Source organism: Astatotilapia calliptera, chromosome 8 (assembly GCF_900246225.1).
Source record: "Astatotilapia calliptera chromosome 8, fAstCal1.2, whole genome shotgun sequence".
NCBI classification, from domain to species: domain Eukaryota; kingdom Metazoa; phylum Chordata; class Actinopteri; order Cichliformes; family Cichlidae; genus Astatotilapia; species Astatotilapia calliptera.
Window position 1 is genome coordinate 3,892,447 of NC_039309.1, and position 16,522 is coordinate 3,908,968.

At 41.9% G+C, this 16,522-nt stretch overlaps 1 protein-coding gene across 3 annotated transcripts in view; it reads right to left on the minus strand.

Moving 5' to 3' along the window:
• srcin1b (SRC kinase signaling inhibitor 1b) overlaps window positions 1-16,522 on the minus strand; it is a 145,553-nt gene that overhangs the window by 114,194 nt on the left and 14,837 nt on the right. Inside the window, exon 2 of one of the 3 annotated variants that reach the window (XM_026177946.1) lies at window positions 13,330-13,455. The exons of 1 other annotated variant lie outside the window; for it this stretch is intronic. The gene's annotated coding sequence lies outside the window, so the exon portion shown is untranslated. Of the gene's footprint in view, window positions 1-4,222; window positions 4,323-13,329; window positions 13,456-16,522 lie in introns of those variants that run through there. One more of the 3 variants, XM_026177944.1, reaches the window with a different exon arrangement.

A 16,522-nucleotide genomic window follows, 5' to 3' on the forward strand; every position in this document is an offset into this window, starting at 1 on the left:
TGAGGGTCGCGTTTACGAGTGAGGAAGGTGGATTGGCATTCACAGTAGCACAATACTCCAAGTTTAATGATTGGATGTGGGTAGTTATTGAAAGAATAAGACTGCAGATCCAGCCACAGACAAGAGCTTCCTGCAAGGAAGGGTGAGGAACTCAGATATCTGGAGGGGTTTCTGCACCTTTGTGTCAAAAGGTTGGCATCTCGACCAGTATGTCTCCTAGATGTAGCTGATAGGTTTGTAGCTTGAACCCATCCGCTGGAACGTTGAAGACAATATAATTACACTGCAAAGCAAGACACAAGTAGGCAAAACCTCTACCAATCTACAACTAATTACAAAACTCTAAGCATATAGAAGTAAATATTTCTAAGCATAAATGACAATCAACAATACAAATCTAACAGTAGCTCTCAGGAGGTTTTTCAAACATGCACACCTAGGAGGAAACTCAGGGATAGACCCAGAAATCTACCTATGAACACCTCAGGATCCTCCAGGAGGAACTGGAGCACGGTGCCTTCTACCACCACAACCAGATAAACAGAAAAATGATGGATGGGTGGATGGATTGAACATGGATCGAGTACAAGTAGAAGTCAGCAGTATAGGATGAAGAAGTAGTTGAGAAAACAGACAAATGGACATTGAAAGTGTTCTGTGGTAAAGTACTTCAATTAAAGCATTAAGTTACATTTCCACCACTTTTCTTTTCCATGTTTTCAATCAATGACATTAGGCAATTTAAGATTAACATGACTCTACTCCAATGCATCCCCTCTGGAAACGCCCCCGCCGATGAATATTTCAGCAACAGTGTAGTTTGGGCTTGAGCTGGCAAAGTCACAAAACCTTCATCTATAGAGTCAAATACCAGTCAAAGTGTATTAGGTCATTTTAAAATCCTCTTCCTGTAGAAGTTGTACTTCTACAACTACCTTTGCTGCTGAAGAATTTTCTGTAGATTGTGATTCAAGGTTCAGGAGAGCTGTGGCTTCTGCCTGTACAAGTTTTCCAGATATGCAGTAGATCAAGCGTCCATGACACAAGATCATCAGATCAACCAGCAGTAAATCAAAGTTCCTGCATTTCTTTTCCTTTTTGGAATGATTGCCTTTGTTTAAAAGCAGTCTAGTTGTTGCAGCTGTGAACCGAGGTCACTGCAGAATACATGAAAAACAGATTTGCTGGTGTGTAATTTAAAAGTTTCAACAATTTCCAGTGATTGCTGAAGAGACCACAATATATGTAGGTATGTTAGTCCAGTGTTTCCCAGGTGACAGATTTATATAGGCACACGGGCTTAAAATAATCATGAAAGTCTGAATTTGCACAAATATTTTCTATACTTTGTGACATATCTTAGTGTACAATACAGGAAGTCTCTGTCTGTCTACTTGCTTTTCTTTCTACACCAACTCCTACAATATCAAAGGCTGAACAACCCAAAATGGCAAACAGACACATTTTAGACTCATTAAGGTTCTTATCTATATCAGATATTATGACATTGCGATGTTGCCTAGCAACCACAATGTCATGGTCCCCGTGCCTGCTCGGCTGGCCCTGTGTGGCTACATGTTATGTTTTGTCTTTTCTCTCTCTCCTCTCTCTCTGCTCGCTGCCTGGGCGGAGCTCATTGTGAGCTCCCGGCCTCCACCACCTGTAGGCAATCACCTGTGGCTCCTCACCTTGTTTGCTCCCACTACTTAAGGCAGTGACTGAGAGCACCTCGCCGCTGGACTATTGAGTAACGCTCGTCAGTGCTACTTTAGCCTCAGCCAGTTTTGAGCTCTGTCCGTGAAAGTTCCGTGCTAACTCTTGTTCTCTGTATGCAGATTTCTCGTGCTTGGTTTGGAGACTCTGGACGCTTTTCCCGACCCCTCTCTGCACCCCTGGGAACCCTGGCCCCCTTCTCCTTCACCTGTATATAGTGCACCTGGAGTGTGTAAATAAACCTGTTTTTCTGAGATTTCAGTCTGCGCCGAGTCCTCCCTGCTCCTCCGTGACACACAAATCAACAGAGTCAAATGACCCATATTTAGAAAGAATTAACGTATAATATCTTAAAAATATATCATTTTTATTTCACTTCTAATGTACATCTCCAAAACTTACACTATATGACAACACCCTCAGGTTGCTTAGCAACCACCTAGCAATATATATGACCTGTTTTTTTTTTTTGCCGCATGCACCTACAACACCTTATGAAAGCAACCTGTCCTTTTAATTCCATAGCGAAGATTTTTTCTTTATGTCCAGAAACCTGAATTATACATAACATATTATAATGTCACCAAGTTGCCTAGCAACCACCTGGCAATGGACAATGCCCATTTATGCAACTACAGCACCTTTTAAAAGCCTTATATCATTTTCATTTCTGATCCAACAGCACAATCAGCTGGACAATATTGAGGATCTCTCCAGTAGATTCAGAGAGAGGTTAAGTTTAGCAAACTGATTGCGGGCGGCGTCTCTGTCTCTGATCGATAGAATATAATGCTAAAGACAGTTGCCAAATACACCTGGCAGCTGCTCAAGTTGAGCGTACGTATGGGAAACAGTCAACGGTGTGGTAAGTCCATACTTTCCTCAAACATGTTGCTGTCTTCACTTCAGACTGCATTACTAATTGTTTGTTAAATGGCAGCTGTGCAGCTCCGGCGTGTGTGGTGGGAGTGTGGGCCCTTGTTTGTGCTTTAAGTCCCCACAGCCTCACTGTACATATGTTTGGTAATTCCCACTCAAACTTTGTTATGCACTTATGGTTTTGTTAGTGAATCTTTTCACAGCCTCCTGTGTTTAAAACCAAAAAAAGAACAATCTGACGCTACTGTACGTGGCAATAAAGGGAGGTTTTTCCCTGTTGTTGCAGAGAGAAAAAATAAATAAATTTAACACCTCTGACAGAGTGTGAGGTCATCCTGCGTTTGTGCGTGAGTCTGTGAGAATCTGTAAGACTGAGAACACCACGGGCCAGTTTACAGTAAACCATCAGAAGCATCGGAGTCAGAATCAGCGCATGCAGCGAATGAGGAAAGTCAAAAATGTTAAAATTCTTTTTAAACTGCACACATTTAATTTTAATACCAAGTGTTTCATAACCCCCGAACACAAAGAAGAATTGCAGCTGTTTGAAAAGCTCCATCCGAACACGAGGATTTGTTTCTGATCTTGCAGCTATTTGTCAGACAGCCCTGACTCTCTGCTAAGTGCTACAGATCAAAGAAATCAGAAGGAAAGCGTCAGCAATGACTCAGATTAAAACTTCATTCGCTTTGCCTTTTCCTCTCCAGGCCAGCGCAACTCCATTCCAAAATATTCCAACAAGAAAAAGGCCCCTGCAGTCTCGAGATGTACGAGGCTGATCTCGAAACCAGCATCAAAGTGAATTCTGAAGCCCCGCGCTCTGAGTCACCAGAAAAGAAAAATACAAACAGAGTGCTACATCCACTTCAAAAAGCTGAAGTCAAACTGGGAGTCAGAGGTGTTGCTCTCGTGAGGGTTTGTGCGCAAACTCGACACACCTCACAGAGGCAAAAGCGAAAAAGGAAATCTCTCAGATGAATCCTCAGATTGGAATGAAAGCATGTGTCAACTGCCCACCCTTCCGCCCACCCACCCCTCCAGCACGCTGCCTCTGTGACAAATACAAATTAATTTCACAAGAATGAATAATCAGTTCGCTTGTCCATTTGCATTTCAAGCAACCGCAGCGAGTCCCCTGAGCACGCTCAGAACGAATGATTATTAACTCGGCCCTCTTGAGAAGACATAAAGTGTTGGGGAGGAGAGAAGGGGGGGCTAAATGTGCCTTTTAAGAGCTGGTTTTTACATGTGAAGTCTTAGTGGGCAGTGTCCCACGCACTGCTGAACAGGTGCTCAAAGTGAGTGAGTGGGCTGCCGTCCACGTGAAGGTCAAGCCAGGTTAGCTGGTCCCTGCACATGCACTGCTCACTTTGGTCTCCCCCGTTTCCTCCCCTCTGGCTGCTCCCTCTCTTTCCAGCTCTGATATCTCTTCTTTTTGCTTCTCTTGGGGGCTATGCAAAGAAGCCAGATAATCTTGGTGCATGCAGAGTGTTCTGCAGAGAGTGAGTGGCTGGATCACTAAAAGCGACAACACCCCCCACCCTCCCAAAAATAAATAAATAAATAAATCAGCTGGTGCATAATGTGGCAGTTTGAGCCGAAAAAAATTGAATGAATGAAGGCAGCGTACCTGGCTCGTGGTCCTGTGCAGGTTGGTGTCCCCCTCTGGCCGAGGCTACATGGCACTGGTGGGTTTGTGTCTGCACGTGTGTGTGCTGTGTGTGTGTGTGTGTGTGTGTGTGTGTGTGTGTGTGTGTGTGTGTGTGTGTGTGTGTGTGTGTGTGTGTGTGATGGAGCAAAGAGAGAGAAGTGAGTGCTGTTGAGGAGACGGGGAGAGTGCACAGTGCAGTGTAGAAGATTGGAGGCTGGGTACTCAGTGTGTGCTAAGACAGAGCCTGTGCATCTCTCCCTCTCTCTCTCTCTCTGTGAGTATAATCCTTTCCACAGTCTACAGGGACGAGCTGCAAATGAACCAGCTCTAGCTCTCCCTCTCTCTCCCTCCACTTCCCTCTTGTTCTGTATCTCAGCTTTGCACATGAGCCCCGAGCAGAAATACCCTCCCCGTGCCTCCACCTTGCAGTAGATAAGCCAGAATTGCAGAGAGCAGTGCTGCCCTTAATGACTGCTACAACTCTATCTCCCCACTTGCTAGGGTTTTTAACGACGCCACCGCGCTCGTTTGTGTCGCAGTGACTCCGAGTTATTAGACCGTCTCTCCAGCTGTGCTATTTAGACATGCGTGTTTATTGTTTTTACGAGCACTTAGGACGCAGTAATACCTTCGGATGTCATTTCGGCTGATTTGAGTCGCGGCTTGTTTGTGAAGCGGCATCAACTGCATTTGAAGTTTTTGAGATACACTATGCAAATGTTGTGAGTGACTCAGACCGTCTTTTATCCCATCTGGAAAAGTCTGGCAACGTATCAAGACAGGCTCCATGCTACGTGTTAGAGAGGGTACTGGCTACAGCGTTGGGTAATGATGTCTTGAGGTTAAACTTTCCAACTTTTTCATGTTGTCAGAGTTCAGTTTTCTAAAGTTAAAAGGGTCAACTCAACCAAATGTAGAAAGGTTTGCTGGAAGCAAAGGCAGCTTCCCTTCATTCTCATTTTGAAAGTTCAGTTCATGCTAATCGGATAGCCCGTTTCCCCGCTTCATATTTATCTGAGGAAATTATGCCATCTACCATCAGTTTGTTAGTGTGCAGTCCTATTTTGAATTGGTTTTGCACATTTTGAAGATTAAACATTCACATTTTTACCACAGTCATGTTGAATATTTTGAGCTAGAAGTTTAGTCTTATTTGGCTAACAAGCTAACAGCATTTAGCTTGGTCCAACAGCTTCATCCTGTAAATGTTATTGGTGCATTGCACAGATTTATCGCAAAGTAATAGCTACTAATAAAATATTAGAATTTCACTCAGAAAGAACTGAAGCTTGAAGTTCTTGGTGAACTGCACCACCTAGAAAACCATAACGTTCGATAGTTAACCCATTGAAAAGAAGTCTTTATGTCAGTCAACTTAGCAGAGGAGTGGCCTATCAGCCAAGGGCCCGTTACTCATTTCTGTAACACCCTCAAGTTAGAGGTTCTGACGGTCTGTCAGACCACCGCCTTAATTGTAGCTGGAGAAGGAAGTTACATGAGCTTATGATCATAGTAGATCAAAACAAGAACTGAAGTCAACAGCAGCTAAATTAAAAACATGGAGATCAAGTGACTGTGCTGATGGTGTTCTTTGGATCGTACATATTTCTCTTCCGGCTCAAGATGATGCCAGAGAGTTCGATTTTGGTTTCATCTGGCCACAGCACTTTCTCCCGAGCCTTCTCTGGATCATTTAACCTCCTAAGACCCGAACTCTTTCATGGCATGCATTTTTAATTTTCTTTGCTATTTGGGTTGCTTGGGACCTAAAGAATGTAATTTTTGTTTTTTGAGAAAAATGAGATCCACATATGAGGACATTTGTTTCAAATTTTGATAGAACAGTGGCAGTATAATGTCCTCGTAATGTAAAGTATTTTGGTCTAGACGTCCCAAAATGTGATGTCCACATATGTGGACGCCAGGTCCTAGGAGGTTAAAGGTGCCTTCTTGAGCGTGTGGATGTTGCAGGTGCTGCAAGATTTCCATTCATTACCAATGCTGTTCTTAGTGACTGTGGTCACAGCTGTCTCCAGCCTCCATTAATCAAGCTCCTCCCGTGTACTTATGGGCTGATCCACCATTTTTTTTTTCCATGATCTTTCTCACCCTATAAGGTGAGATCTTGCATGGAGCTCCAGACTGAGGATGACTGATGGTGTCACGGTGAGTGAGGTGAGCCGTGTGGAGGAAATAAAGCAGGATCCAAGTGCAGGCAGTCGTGAAGGTGTAAAGGTGGTTTATTGAACATGAAAGTAAATACAAACGGAAAATGGAGCTGGAACTAAACTATACTGGGAAACAACTAAACTACAAAACACAAACCTGAATGAGAACGAGCAGAGGAGAATGACGATGGACAGCAGGGAGAGCACACGGATGTGACATGGTAGATACACAGATGACGCAGGGTGGAATACACAGACGGACCAGCAACAACAATGACGGAAGACATGACTTAAATACACAGAGAACCACAGGGGAATTACACACAGGTGGTGGACACAGCTGGGAATAATCAACAAGACGAGACAAAGGTAAAACTGAACACACTCACATGAGACCCAGACCTTCACAATAAAACAGGAAATGAGAACACCACACCAAGACGCAGACCTGACACTGAGAGACAGACAGGAAATGACATATGAAACTAAACTCACATCGTAAACCCAGATAAACAGAAACATGGAACTCTAATAATAGAAATCATAATCATCACCATAACATGACAAGAGAACAAGAACACAATCCCTGATGAAAACTTAAATCAAAACACAATAAACTCAAAATACTGGGTCCAACGGACCCAGAACCGTGACAGATGGTCACTTTATATTTCTTCCACTTTCAAATAATCGCAGCAGCAGTTATTACTGTCCCACCAAGCTTCTCTTGCTGATGGTCTTGTAGACCACTCCAGACTTGAGCAAGTCAACTATCTTGAGTAAGAGCTCAAGAGCCAGGATTCAAATACAGATTTCATTTAATGACATGCAAATAAATGTTTAAGTTTGTATAAGTGTATATTTTTGGTTGATTTTCTGTCTCTCTGCATTAAAAATAAACTACAGTAAAGATTAGAGACTGTTAATTTCTTTGTAAACGAGCATTAATTATTTTTTAATTATTTCCCCATCTGTATGTGGTATTATTTATATAATAAAGCATGAGTGCGTCTCCTTTCCTCTACACGTGTGCGACCTCTGCCTTGTTTCCACCACACAATCCAATTCTGTGTCATAAAATTTTATATTTTCTAGTTTTCTTACTCCTCTGTGATAACAAGCTGAATATATTTGACTTTGAGACTGCTGGAGGGGAAAAATAAGACATTTGAAGATCATTAATATCAGTTCCAACCCCGCATAGTACACTATGCAATTATATTTTACACCAACTGAGAGCAAGGCCTCATCACCCAAGAACAGTGTGGGATCTTACTAATGCTCCTGCAGCTGAATGAGGACCAATCCCTGCAGTGAAAATCCGATTTTAGAGCAGACAGATTTTATATTGAGCTGTATAACATAAAGTCATAAGACTTTTTTAAAGACACATTACTGTAGACAGTTAAAGGTTTTAATGAGCAAGAGAACTTGATACTGATGTTACCATTGTGATTTTTTAAAGATAAGTAGTAAAATGCCACAATTGGGTTATAAACGAAGTACACCGCAGTTAAATAGATTTAATATTGCCACCGTGTTCCTGAGGTTTTGGGAAAATCTTCAAAACTAAGAATTCCAAAGTGAATTTCCTAACTAATGCTTGAAAAGGAACACTTATGTAGTCCCACCCAGGGCTGGACTGGTAATCTGACTTTGGGCTAATGGACTGTCTTGAAGGGCCTCTGCACCAAACAGTGACAGCAGTCCATTTGTTCATTTGCATTGTTAACACTGGAATACCCAATCATATCTCTTAATGCGACTGCACCCTCCCCTACCTTCGCTGTGCGCTCGTGCACCATGAAGAAAAAGTTAAGCGTGGAAGAAGTGACCAAAAGGTAGAGCTGAAAAGCTGAGAGAAAACAACATAAAGAAACTAAAAATAAATGCAGCAGTTCTGAAGATGTGAGGAAGAGACGGAGGAAAATGAAGTGAACAAAATAGCAAAATAGAAAATAGATGGAGGGACATAATTAGCAAGATTCAAGGTTTCAGGTAAAATGAACGGCACTGCTAACAGCTAAAGTGTATTGTCAGCTTATTACTGCAACTAAGGACAACAACCGTACCAACTTGATTAAAACATGTTTCAACATCTATAACGATACAAAAGCTTTAATGTTCATTTGTGAATGGCAGAGCGAACTGGACTTTCCTGAGCCCATGCAGTGATTTCCATGTCAGAATCATGTCTGTTTTTAAAGCAGCCATAAAGATCACGAGCATCCAAAAACTATTTTCTGCATTGTCCCGTGCACACAGAAATGTCTCTAGATTCTTTGAATCTTTTGATTACGTAGATGATGAGATATTCATAATTATATGTTGAAGAATTTTTTCCAAAATTGTTCCACAATTTGTAGATGCAGGTTTTTGTAGATTTGTGAATATCTGACCTTCCTTGCCTCTGAGAAACCCGGGCTCTCTAAGAAACTCTTTTTTTATACCCAATCATGCCCGAGGGTTATACTATGAACCAAGTTCATCATGACTGTCTTTGTGTTGTTGGCTTGAAAAAACCTAAAACCCCAGTTAAAGCTAACTGTTATCCTGACTGTGATTATCAACTTTCCCTGTTAAGCTGGGCTCTCTGCTTCAGGCTCTGTGTGAGTTCACATAAAAACGGCTGTTTTGGAGGTATTATTTCTCACAAAATGATCTCTATGAGCGCCACCATCAGAGATGCTATCAGATGATAAAACGGTGATTAAAGGTCTATAACGAAGCTAAAAAAATCAAATAGTAAAATGCAACACTGTTGCAAATAAGACAAGAAATTAATGCTGCAGAAAAAGCGGTAAAATAAACGTTTTCATTCCAGTTAATTATTTTAGCACCGAGTGAGCTCTCAGTGCTGCTGTTTATTTCCAAGGTGAGCACCGCACATTAGGGCTCTCAAACTTTACACTGGACCCATTTAAACATTAAAGGTTAAAGTCTCACAGCCAAATAAAGAGATGTGGAAAGTATTTTAGTTGTTAGCAAATCAAAGTGAAATTAATTGAATTGATTGAACAGGTATTTATGGTGTGTGCTGTGTACTGGGAGCTGCATTTCCAGCAGTGTTAAAGAGACTCGGCAGCAGATTAGAATCAAGTATAAGACATTTTCTGCATCACTAAATTAATACACGCACGGTTTCTGCCTCGTTCACTGGTTTTAGTACAGCTTAACTTGCCCATATAAAACATATTTCCCCAGCAGTGAATCTACACTTACAACACGCTGTGAATAAATGGACCAGTGAAAATGTGGCACTTCCAGCTGAGTTTAAACCGAAACTCGGAAAATATACTGCTCCCGACCAGGTTATGTGTTCGGCATAAGTTTCCATGGTGATTAAGGTAAAAAGAAAGCCACTTTTGCGACACAAAAAGCTCAGACTTTAAGCTCGACACAGCTCGCTCACCCTCAAATCTACTTCGTAGTACATCCCTATGATCCTACTTTGTAGTACCATTTTCCAGTCTCTTATTGGCCCAGTCCATGTTGCTGCCATCAAATTCAAACTGAGTTAATATAGTTCATAAAATATTAAAATGTCTCAGTTTAAACATTTGTTTTCTGTGTTCTGTTTTGAATAAAATATGAGCGTATGAGATTTGCAAATCATTGCATTTCGTTTACATTTACACAGCATCCCAACTTTTATGGATATCTGGGCTGTAGGCCAATATTGCAGTTGTTCCACTGGCCTCGTCCACTAACATGCGTGGCCCATGAAGTAAAATGAGTTTGATCCTGTTAATTCTCAGGACTGAAAGCCCGTTTTAGATGGCTCTCTTCAAGCTCTTGGGCATTTTATACCGGAAATCACTGCGTGGGTTCAGGAACTCTTGAACATAACAGCGTTGCAGCTGCATATATATTGATGACAAAAAAAATAAGTAAAAGCAGAATAGGCCTTCTTTAAGCTGCTCAGGTATTTTTACGCTAAATCCAGCTGTCGTGCCAGGTGGAACGAGTCAAAGACATCTTCTCTTCACTGGCTGCAGATGTACTGCATGCTGCCTATTTATGTCAGTCACTTTCACTGCTATTCACTGCTGCAAGAGCAATCAGCAGCATAGAGAGCAAATTGGTCATGATGTTAAGATATGCCTTTTTCCTCTAGCTGGGCTTTCAGTTTGTCAGAGCTACATCCATCTGTATGTGTCTGTGTTTCTTTGCATGTTTAGACCAATTTCCTCTTCCTTCATGCCCACTCAAACGCTCCCGATTCCTAATTTAGCCCCAGAGTTTCTCCCCACCCACCCCCACACTCTCAGCCTACTCTGTGTGTATCCATGATGCTACAGAGCTCCAACATGTCAAACCACTCGCTTCGCCGGGATGGCTGCAGGATGGAAACTGGAGCCCGGCGGATTATGAGTACGTCAAATTGGCAGAATGTATTAGCGTCACGCCGATCACCATCACGTTTACCCTCACTGGTCAATTATCAAGATAGATATCTCAAACAGATAATAGCCTGCAACAGCGCCTGCACCCATTTTCTGCTTAGTGGACAGTGGGGGATGAAGTGGGATGGTGAGGGGAAGGGAGAAGAAGGAAAGTAAACCCTGGCGTTGTTGTGATTGGAAGGAAATGTTACTTTTAGCAGAGCTAAAATCAGATCGGGCAGACAGGGATAGAAGAAGGGGAGAGGCAAAAAAAGAAGAGGACCTATGGTGCTGCATGCTGCATTTGGATGCAGGCTGGGGGCCCGGGTGGCAGAAATATGGAGGGAGAGGCACACTTGTCATCCCAATGAAATCATTCTCCAAGGCTGCTGAGGAAAGCGAGGGCTGCACAGAAAAAGATGAGATCCTGTGAGTGTGTGTGTGTGTGTGTGTGTGCGTTTTGGAGGAGAGGGGTTGTAGCTGTGTTTATGTGCAAGACATGTAGCGAGACAAGTGGAAGAGACCGAGAAAATACAACCGAGAAACTGTTTGCTGATTACATCGCGGAGGCTTATAGGCATGCTTCCCCTCACACTTCTCCGTGTTTGAAGATCCAAATCTTAAATCAGCTCCCACACATGAACAAACAACATGAAATTCAGCAACAAACATCCAGCCCAGTGATCCAAAAACAAAAAGAAAATCTGCTGTTCAGTACAGTGAAAGTTGCACTCGACTAGTTTCAGTGCAGGAGTGAAAGGGAAACAATTGCCTTAGATGTGATAATATTACACAACAATAAATGCATATGTAATAAAGTTCAAAAGGCTGTTGTCCATAAAACAGACGATGATATGCAACGGTGGACGTTTTCGACCAGCTGAAGTGCATCTGCCAAAACTGCTTCCCAGGCTTCCTCATGCTTCATTATCCGTGTCCAAAATCCCTCCCAGTTTACTGTGTAGTGCGCTACATTCTGTTTCTATGTGCAAACTATGAGCAGATTCACTACTGTGGAAAATCTGACTGGTCCTGGCATGTATAGATTAATCCCCCCTCCCTCCAAAAAAGACCTAATCAGATGGGAGTCTAAGCCCTGCCAGACCTGACCCAAATAGACCAGAGCGAAGCAGAGCCAAAGTGACCCACATAGAGAGAATATACAAACACCAAACTCATCCATCAGTTAATTTGATTGATTAACGGGTGGCAGGGATTGAGAAGAGCAGTGGCAGAAAGTCATATCCCCATGTTTGCACTCAGATATCGACCACACTCTTAATTAATCAGATTCCATTACGAACTCAACTCTCAGTTATTAAGAAAAAAAGAAAAGCATCATAACATGACTAACTTTTTTTTTGCCATTTTTTAAAGGTACTCTTTGGCCACAAGTCCAGACTCACTCGCAACAAGATCTATAACAATTAAGTCCTAGTAGGTTTGGATACCTAAACCTGTGGAACAATCATTACCTGTGGTCAAAAACATTTACAGGTCTGGGTCGAACTCCTTCCTTGTTTATTTATTTCATTACTTTTTTAATCAGACTAATTTTAAAGTTTCAGAAAATCCCCTGTAGAAATGCTCATGTCCTTTAAGTTTAATAATGCACCATTTATTTTAAGGTAATTAATAATAATTTTTAAGTAATCGAGATTACACTTATCAATCAAAACATATACATAGTAATTATGGGTTTTGCTTTAATCACATAGCTCTATATACAAACACACATGAGAGAAAGTAGTAAAGCTATTTGCTGCTGGACCTGTTTTAACTATAAGAAAGTTATATTCTCTTTTCTTACACATCTGTATTCTCTCTAAAGGTCAGCAGGGGGCGACTCTACTTTCTATGAAGCAACGTGGCTCTTCAGCCGAATGCTGCTCGCAGCCACACATTAAAATGAGAGTTAACCATAACCTTACTAATACATATACTATATGTGATCATTTATCCTCCCAATCCCATTTACATCTGTCATCCACCTATCTGTTCCCCAACACCTGCGTGTGCTGCGCTTTAACTCCTGTTGTTTGATTGGAGGAGCTAAAATGGCTCTTGTGATGTTGACGGTTAGCGAGGTGAAAACATCTGTTTGCTTCTGTGACCTCAGTAAATACTTTTATGATACAGTCTAACCTGCTGGTTTCAAGTCTTACTGACAACAAAATTATGTTTATTTTGTAATCCGGGCGCCACAGTAGTGCAATGGTTAGTGCTGTTGCCTCACAGCAAAAAGGTCCTGGGTTTGACTCCACCATGTGGCTACGTGTCTTTTCCCACGCAGTTACTGAGGTTAGGTTAAGTGGTGACTCTAATAGCGCTTTTCCACTAGTACCTGCTGGTCTCATTGTCTACTCTGTTTTGGTTGTTTTTCATTACAATGAAGTACCACCTTATGTGCAAAGGGTTGTTATAGAAATACAGCAGAAAGTCCTGTGACGACATTTGTACGCAACACAACAATGGAGGACATGGAGGCGATGGTACCACCGCTCTGCATGTGGCTTTTTTTAGACTCACGGACCACAGTGATGTTTTTCGTGTAGCCATTTCCGTTGTTGCCCGGTTTATGATTTTCGTGAAGGTCACACTCTCCTGACTCATCGAGTGATGCAACCGACCAGGCAATCCGTGGCGTGCAGTCTGTTGACTTAATCAGTAGAAGAAAAAGGAGGATTATACTTTGCTGTGGGATTGTCATCAGCCAATGAGCATGTAATATCACTCCATGTTTTGTCAGATCTCCTTGGTCATGTTACTGCTGAAAGCAGACCAGCTGAGAGACTCGCGGACACCCGAGCTTTTGTGAATTACTTCCTCTAGATGGATGCTGGTGACCAAAGGCTTTCTTTGGGTCATCTTGGCTCAAGAAGAACTAAACTCTTAGTGAGTTTGTGCTTTTAGGGAGAGTTGAAAAGACGTCACTGTGACGGAAAACACTTGTGTTTGATTATCTTGGTTTTATAATTGCCAGAATCGTCCAGCCTCATTCTTAACATTTCATAAGGTAAAAAAAAAAAACTGCATAAAGTTCGATCTAAAAGTAAATTAAAGTTCAAATGTTACATTAAAACCGCTCAAACAAGTACAGTTTACTCACTTTAAGTCATTGCTTATGTCAGAAAGTGTGCTACATGTTATAGATGTGAAGATTACAGTCATTTCACCGCATTTGGTTGCAAAAACTCAACATTAGCCATCACTATTAATAAACCTGATGTGGTGAATGAATGAAAGAGAGAAAGATTTTACATCCAGCTTTTCCCCAGCTGAGGGAAATGACTTCCTGCTAGCTCTCCACACATGAAAAATAATTTCTAAGCTGTTTATATATGTATGGAAAAAAGCCATTGGGCATCCTGTGACCTGCAATTCTGACTGCAGCAAATGCATCCAAGTGCCTCATTGCCCAGTGCTCTCTGCCAGCTTGGACTGCAGTGGAAAAGTGAGAAACTCCGGTAAACCTTACAAAGCACAAAATAAATGATGCAATTTCATGTTCATTTAGAACGTGAATGTGTACTTCCAAAAATAGTTTGAAACATAAGACAGAGCCATCCATCAGACGAAACCTGAAAGTTAGTATCTGAGGACGAACATGATGCTATGGTTAACTGAGCCAAAACAAACTTTGTTTATTACCTTAAGCAGCAGCATCTAATAAAACCTGGGAAGTGCTTACGGTCTCAGACAGCTGTGAAATAAGAGCCCCAGAAAAGCAGTGAAGCACCGTGAAGCAACAGCAGTAAACTGAGGCGCTTCTGTCTGCTTCATCCTGCAGTACAGCATCATAACCTTAAATGTAAATCTGGCTGCAAACATTGACACTGAGAATAACTAGAGCAAAAGATTTGTGCTCACAACAGAAATCCACGTAAACACCAGGACCAAAGATTTCCCAACAGAACACTGCATTGTAACGGCGGGAGTGATGACATTCACCCATCAGTGGTTTTAATCTCTGTTTGATGTTTTCATTAAAGAAATATAAAAGACTAAATGCTAAGAGGTTTCAGGACTTGGCTGTACCATAAATTAACCTGCAGCACAAGTCCCCAAATGATTAAAGGTGGATTCTGATAGGAAAAGAATTGCCTGCAGTTGCTAATCTGTGTGATTTATTTCAACAGATTTTCTTTTCTCAAAGCTGGAAGTACTGATTAGTTTTCTTATCAGGCGTTCGGCCTCATTCTTTATTATTTTTCTACTGAAAAATCTCTTTTTCACTTTGTGTAACAGTCAAACTACCGGTACTAGTTGTTTCTGACCAGCAGTAAAAAGAAAACTGGGTAAGACTCTCAGCCAAGATCATGGCTGAAGGGTAGGCTGGGGTGGCACTGACACAACCACAGGCTGGAGCCACACTGGGAATGACGGCGTCACCTTTTTTTCACAGAAAGTGCACCATGTTAAGTATATCTATAGAATGTGAAATATTACAGCCTGGAATGAAAGCTCTTGTTCTACTTGTAAATGCAAAACAATGCATAAACTTAAATGTGTCATTTGCCAGGTTCAAATGCTCCTTTGGTTCCTAAAAGCAAACAAACACAGAACAGTTCAAATCCTTTAAGCTCCAATAAAGTTATCAGTGTGGATGTTCTCTGTGCTTAACATCCATGTATCCATGAAAAAGCTGATAGTTCCTAACTAAAGATGATAACTTGTAACTAACTCTGTATGTAAGCAGCAACGAAGGAAGACAAGAGCATTGAGGAAATTCCAGGAGAGAGGCAGTTACTCCAGGAGAGCTGTAGAAGGTCCTTAACCCATCAGATCTGATATCTGCTCCTTTGTGCACTGCCAGAGCTGCAAAATGACCTCTAGCAGGATGCTGGTGTGAATATCTCTCACCAAACCTGAGGGCTCGACCTCTTTTAGTGTTAACTTTGCTTATTGTCTGGCACCGTGGAGCCCGACTGCCATTTTCCACAGAATAACACAATTGGCAGAACTGTGTTTTTCACAGATAAGAGCAGGTTTAGAAAGGGTCTGAGGAAGACTTGGACCATCATCGATGGTCCACGGAGGGACACAGATCTCTACAGGCTGGCCAACAGCACCCGACTGCCATCAGGTATCAGGATGAAATCCTTGGGCCACTGTCAGACCCTACACTGATGCAGTGGGTTCCAGAACAGCCATGAGACATTATGTTTCGGTTCAACCGACACCTCTAGGTTTCACCTCTGACTGTCCTGGAGCTCAGCGATACCCTGATCAATATCTGAGAGGAGATCCTCCAGCACAACATCCATCATCTCATTAGGAGCATTGTCAGGGATGGATACAAGCATGTAGGGCCATGTGAACTCCCGAATACCTGCGATGATATTTCGACAAAATGAACAGGTCTGCCAAATCTTTTATTTTTCACATTGATTTTCTAAGTATCTGTGAATTCAAACCTCTGTCGGTTTTCATTTTAATTTCCATCAAACAATGTGTCATTTTTTTCACTCCTAACCCATTACCCAGTCCAAATCAGTATCCAACAACGTATCCAACGTCTTTTTCCCATTGAGATCTGATGTGTTTTCAAAGTGTTCCTTTAAGTTTTTGGGGCGCTGTATGGTCATCTTTACCCGGTGGCTAGCTACAGCTATGTTTGGGATAATATAAACACACCAGCACAGTAAAGATTTAGGAGGAGGGTAACATAGCTCTCAATAAAAGTGATTGGCAAGAAGAAATTCCATCATGTGGTGAGAAAAACA